This window comes from Octodon degus, unplaced genomic scaffold (assembly GCF_000260255.1).
Source record: "Octodon degus isolate 3935 unplaced genomic scaffold, OctDeg1.0 scaffold00009, whole genome shotgun sequence".
Taxonomy (NCBI): domain Eukaryota; kingdom Metazoa; phylum Chordata; class Mammalia; order Rodentia; family Octodontidae; genus Octodon; species Octodon degus.
In genome coordinates, this window is record NW_004524585.1 from 13492087 (window position 1) to 13498971 (window position 6885).

Sequence of the window (6885 nt, forward strand, 5' to 3'; positions counted from 1 at the left end):
CGCACACACCAGCTGTGCCCGCTCGCCGCCCCCCACGCACACACCAGCTGTGCCCCCTCGCCGCCCCCCATGCACACACCAGCTTCCTTCGGTCTGTTAGGTGCCCAGGTAATAGTTTCAATTACAGCCCCCATACTTTTGTTTCTTACACATGGCTGATCACTGGGATGCAAAGCTGGTCACTGTGATACATATTGCATAGATCAGTCCCCAAGTGACAAGCCGCGCTCCACTCCACCTCTGTACTTCCTGCCTGCTTATTCCACATAAGCCCTAGACCCCCAGAGAGCAAGGCCTCATCAGTTTTAAAAATGATTCCAATCAGTGCCCAGTGACATAAATAAGTCTGCCTCCAAATCCTGCATATCGTTTTGGTGTTTCTGCCAGCCTCTGCAAAGTATGCCCTGGACGTACCATCTGGGCCCTGGATGTAGGCCCCACCGTGCAGCCCCAGAACTGGGCATGGTGGCACACAGCTTTTTTTTTTTTTTAATGTATTTAGTACAGGGTGTACAGGGTCTCACTACGTAGATCGGACTCATGGTGATTCTCCTGTTTGCAGCCTCCCAAGCGCTGGGATTACAAGAGTGTGCCACCATGCCCAGTCTCAATTATAGTCTCAACATGCCCTGGGGACAGGGATAGCAAGGCTTGGATGGCGCACTCTTGCAATCAGCACTCAGGAGGTTGAGCCAGAAGGATCTCTGTGAGTTTGAGACCATCCTGAGGGCTACAAAAGTGAGCACAAGGCCAGCCCAAACTGCATAGGGAGACCCTCAAGAGAGACAGACAGACAGACAGACAGACACAGCCAGAGACACAGACACACAGAGACAGAGAGACAGAGACAGAGAGACAGACAGAAAAACAGAGAGAGAGAGAAAGCAAGCAAGCAAGCAAGCAAGCAGGAAAGAAAGCAAGCAAGCAAGAAAGAAAGAAGCCCTGGAGAAAGCAGGGCAGGCTATCATGAGACCAAGGATAGCAAGCACTTCTTGGCATTTGTGTCTTTTTTTTTAGACAGGGTCTTGCTGTATAGTTCAGGCCAGCTTTGAAGTCACTATGGAGCATAAGATAGCCTCATACTCACAGTAATCTTCATGATTCAGTCTTCTGAGTGTGGGGATTAGATACATGATGGTGTGTACCACCATGCCCAGAACCTGTGACCTTTTATACTGTCCAAATCTCAAGGAAACCTGTGAGAACATCTACATTCTCACAAAAAGTCAGCATGCAGAGCTTTGGGAACTGTTCTGCACTTGCGTTGCAAAATCTTATTATTAACATTCGAGTCTACTTCCCAGCTTTGCCATGCCCTAATCTCCTGCCTCATTCCCCCTAGGACACAAATCCCCATGATCCTTCACAGGGTGCTGAGGGAGTGGAAGTCTGTCTTCTGTAGCTTCTTCTGATTGGAAGGCAGTACAGACCCTACCTACTGGGGCTTGCATGTTCTCCAACTACGTTGGAGTGCTGTGACCTACTGGGTTGAAGAAAGAAAAACCTATCAGAAATCATGAGAAAGCAGTTAATGACCACTGCGCTTCAGCATTAGCTTAAATATGACAAGCAGGTCAGATTTCCATGCTTTCTGTAGTAGCACTATAGTCTTATTTATTTATTTATTTATTTATTTATTCTCTCTTTTTTTTTTTTTTAATTTTATTTATGTGTGTGTGTGTGTGTGTGTGTGTGTGTGTGTGTGGCCAGCTCAGCCCACCTGGGGGCAGGGCTGGCTGCATGTGGTGCTGGGGGATTGAACCGCAGTCCCTGTGCTTTGCTAAACTTGTTCTAAGTAGGTGCTTTAGACCACTGAGCCATCTCACCAGCCCCTATTTATTCTCTTTTTGAGACAAGGTCTTGTTATGCAGTTCAGGCTGGTCTTGAGTTCACTTTGTAGCCAAGGCTGATTTCAAACTCACAACTATCCTCCTGCCTCAGCCTCCCCAAGTTCTAGGATTACAGACGTGTGCTACCATGTCCAGCTATATAGAGTCTTGCTTTTTGAAGAGAAGCCTCAAGTCTTCCAAAGGCTCACAGGAGTAGCTTCTCCACTTTGGGTGATCTTGTTTCTCAGACATTCAGGTGAGACTGGTTTTATTCTAGAAAGATGTAACTGTCTCTTCCACCTTCATTGCCGTGGGAGTGGCAAAGATCACTGAGAATGGGCCCTTCCATTTTGGCTTTTACTGGTCAGCAACTACCCCCTCTCTCCAAGTTTTTATGAGCACTGTGTTTGCCAGACAGTTCCTCTGGGCCAGAAGCCAAAAGGATTCTTCCCATACATTTGGCCAGCCTGTTGTACTTGGCTCAGATTAGTGAGATATTGTGAGAACCTTGTTGTATCTGGGTCCACTATCATATCAGAGGATAGAAATGACTTCCCACATAACGTCTCATATCAGTCAAGCTTAGCCCAGTTTGGGGCACATTATGAGTTCTCATGGAGAACTACTGGTAGTAACTGGAACCAGGACTCAGACAACTCCGGGCAGAGTTTTACCAGAGCTTACATTAGGGTCCAGGTGGTTCTACCTTTCCAGAGGATTGAGAACCATTTCCTGTGTAGGATTCTGTAGCTTGTCACTATGTCCCTTGAGGAAAGTCCAGAAGGTTTCCTCAGGACCTGGGGATAAGGCTCGAGCCTGAAAGGGTAGGACTGCCCTTCTTATCTTCTCTCAGCCTTTGGTATCCTGACATCAGGTCAGTCTCTTTGGTGCCCCTTGTAGTGCATGACTGTACTCTGCTTGGGAAGATGGACTGCCTCGAGGAGTTGTAGAATTTCCTGACAAAGCCACTTCCACCAGTGAATCACACATCCTCAAGGTTTTGGAGGGACAGGCCAGTGGCGTCTTGCCTGGTTTCATGGGCCTCAGAGATCACGTGTTCATGAGAGCTGCTAAGCTCTGGATCTGTAGGCATCAAAGAAACAGGGTTAAGAGTAGTGCAAGTTTGCACAACCATTTCAGGGGTCTAAGAGCATGACCTGCTATTTGGTAAGCCATTCTCCTGCAAACCACAAATACCCATTTGCCTCCAGAATAGCTGTGACCTGATGGTGAGCCAGGACTTCTAGTCTCTGTCCCAAAGTTAACATTGCAGCAGCTTCCATTAGCACAGCTACAAAGACTCTCTGACTAGGGGTCTCCTCAACCCCAACTATGGCTATAGATCCAGCAGAGGTTTTTCTAGACAAGTCAAAAGAGAATGAAGTATTTGAATTGGTTCACTCATGATATCTAAGATTACCCAGGACTCCTCAGAGGAGATGGGGGTGTCCATGGATAGGGACACTGCAGGTTCCCACTGCAGGTTGCCAGAGGAGGAAATGAGGGTTCTGGCTGGAGTAGGCCTTCTCTGGCAGCACCACAGGTCAGGTGTGTTGGCCGCCTCACATGCAGGTCAGGGCCCTGGTGGGGGCTTGGTGCAATCTCAGGCCCCATGCCCAGGTCTCTCATCCTTGAAACAGGAACCTTTCCATAGTTATCCCTGGGCTTTTCCCTATATGACTTTGGTGAGTATAGAATTGTGACAGCTACAATATTAGCCTTGAATTTTGTCCTTCTCTGGGCCCCTAATTGTTGAATACAGAAAAAGCCGTGTGCAGCAATTGAGCCAGAGGTGTCTGCGAACCTGTCTGAAGTTTTTTAGCTTATGCCAAATGTTTGGGGTGATTAACAGATAAAATGATGTCTCACCAGTGCTTCTCCCTCTCTGGAAGATGGGTCTATATTAGTATATTTACAAAAGATTTAACACACTTCTTTACCTCCATGGTAAGAGTTGCTAACACATGAGACATCTTCCTTAGTCTCCCACTATATTACAGTCTGATGAGGGGTAAGAACCTTTCCAGGGTAATTTTCCTTTTTAAAGCCCATATTAATTTGCATAGTTCCTGACTTCTTATCCATCTCTGACTGAGGAACAGACCTGTACTCAAGTATTCTCTTCCACCCCGGGACTGCTCCTAGGGGCAGGAGAAGTTGGTTTGACCTGTGGGGCTTAGAGCTGTCTCTGTGTACCCAGTAAGACATCAGGTTAGTAGTAGGACATCATACTCAGAGGAGCATGAGGAGGGGTTGATCTGTCACCAGGTCCTTTTGGACACTAGGCTCTGATGGAATTCCTGAGTTACTTGGAGGAGATAGATTTGATTTATTGATCTGAGAACTACAAAGGAGAGACTGAAGAGAATTCCTAGTCCCATCAAATAGTTTGGAGGCCAGCATCCCCTGGGAGACATGTGGGGGTCTCAGGATGAGACAATCAAGAATATCTATCTGCTCCTGAGTCACTCTAACCACCCTAGATCCTGACATTCCCTTTGATAGACAGTCACAAAGGCCTGAACATAAGGCATTTCATTTTGCCTTGCATATTTTAAGCAGAAATGGCGTAACTAAAGAACAGTTTCATAATTTAAAGTATCATCCCATATCTATCTCTTGCCATCTACCAGTCCATATGCAAATCATAATGCAAAAGTAGGTAAGCTGCTCCTATTTTAGCTTGTCAGGATCAGCGCTTTCCCACTCAGCAGTAATAGGTCTAGTGGTAAAGTCAGTGAAATCTGCGTGGCTGCCAAACCCGAGATGTTTCCCTGTGGCTCAGCTTGGGACCTGAAGAGAGAAAGAGAGGACTCTTCAAGACAGCACTCCACGCAGAAGCAAGAGACCTGGGGGTTTCACACAGTATCCCTTATGAGACCCTAACACAGCCTGGACAGACCTCTCTGTCCGAATGATGTTGGCATCATCACATCCAGAGGGATGTTTCCCACCCTGGGGACTTTGGTCTCTGATTTAGATCCATTAACTCATTAAGGAGAAGAGAGAAAAGGCACTTGTTGGCCTCAATCCTTTAATTTCATGAAATAAGAGCAAAGTTCTCTTAGCCACTCAGTTGAACCCCTTGATGGCGCAACTTGCAGGCAGAGTCCCTTGATGACTCCACTTAACCAGAATGTAGCTAACTGGGAAAACTGTCCTTTGTATTTATTCCCATAGTAAAATAAGCTATGAACAGAGGTGGCCCTACTTTTGTATGCTCGGAATCTCTTCAATTATTTTTTTTTTATTTTTATTTATTTTATATTTTAGGAAAGGGTCTACAGGGTGTTCAGGGTCTCACTACTAGATTGGACTCATAGTGATTCTCCTGTTTACAGCTCTCAAATGCTGGGATTACAAGTGTGTGCCACCATGCCCAGTCTCAATCAATGTCTCAGCATGCCCCAGCGGATCGAACACCCATCCCCCTGCTTACAGGCACTTTAATCGCTGAGCTATTTGGCCGGTCCTTTCTTCAATTAAAATTTAAATGCTGTCTATTTGTTCTGTTCAGGTTATCAGGTACAGGGGTTTAAATTATCTATACTGCCTTCCGCCACAGCAACCATCAACGAAGAGTAGCCATGGTCCTTCACTGTCCCATGGCCCTGGGCCTCAACAAGAGCCACAAGGTGACTAAGAATGTGAGCAAACCAAGGCACAGCCGCCGCCAAGGACGTCTCACCAAGCACACCAAGTTGGTGAGGGACATGATCCGGGAGGTGTGCGGCTTTGCCTCCTATGAGCGATGCGCCATGGAGCTGCTCGAGGTCTCCAAGGACAAGCACGCCCTCAAGTTCATCAAGAAAAGGGTGGGGACGCACATCCGCACCAAGAGGAAGCGTGAGGAGCTGAGCAACGTGCTGGCCACCATGAGGAAGACAGCTGCCATTCTTGGACTGAGCCCCTCTGGAATAAAGCTTTGCAGAAAGTTGTTGTTGTTGTTGTTGTTGTTGTTGTTGTTGTTGTTGTTGTTGTTGTTGTTGCTTAAAGAAAGAAAAAAGTTATCTATACTTACACAAGGAAGAGATCTAGTCAGAAAATCATAGTCCTAGGCTGGGTTTAAACCACAAAGAAGTAGGCAAAAACTGGGTGGCACAGGCCCTTCTGGCCACTGCCCACCCTGCCAAAGCCTCAGGTATTTCCTTTTAAAAGGACAAATTTTTCTCTTCCACTGGAGAAAAGCCACTATAACAGTTTAAATAATTCAAAAAGAAGAGAGATTCTTCCCTTTTGTTTTCCAAAATCAGAGGTCGGTTAGGAGGAAAAAAAAAAAAAAAAAGATGGCAGCAGTTGAAATATGCCCTTAACTAGCTGTATAATTCCTTATAGGCCCTAGAATGTGCCCATTTACCACATATAATGTTCTTCCTGAGTTTTCAGGTCACTATACTAGATCTAGAGTCTCCATCATGGGAGTTAATGGCCAACCTATACAACCCCTTCAGACAGGGTCTGTTCCCTTCCAACTCCACACACTATTTTTCGCTCATAATAGCTTTATGTTGCCAACCTGCCCCACACCTCTCATGGGGAGAGATCTCCAAAAGCTCCACTTCCCTTTCACTTCTCTCCCCAGAATGCCCATCACCCAGCATCCCCAGCCTCAATGTGCTGCCTGCTTCCCCTCCCACTTCCCTTTTCCCTCATCAACCCCACACTCTGGGACACTTCTAGTTCCACTCATGCTACCCCTGTACTAGTTTGTCTCAGTGATCCCTCAGCCTTCCCCTCCATTCCCCAACATGCAATGGCCCATAAACACCAACCTACAATTTGACGTCCCCTTAGAACTGCCTGTCTTAGTTACTCTTCTCTCGTTGCTGGGACAAATACCCGACACACAAAATGAAGGAAGGAAAGGTTTATTTAGCTCAGTTACTGGAGGTTTCAGTCCATACTCAGCTGGGTCCAACGCAGAGCAGCACAGAGCAGAAAGCAACCTTTCATGGCGGCAAGCGTGCAAGGGAGAAGTAGCAGCAGCTCAAGCAGCTGGCTTCTCTTCCCACCTTACATTGTAATGCAAATTGCCTGCCCCAAGGTAGGGGAAGTA

At 46.7% G+C, this 6885-nt stretch overlaps 1 pseudogene; it reads left to right on the top strand.

Moving 5' to 3' along the window:
• The first annotated feature begins 5416 nt into the window (after positions 1–5416).
• LOC101568484 overlaps positions 5417–6885 on the top strand; it is an 18057-nt pseudogene continuing 16588 nt past the window's right edge.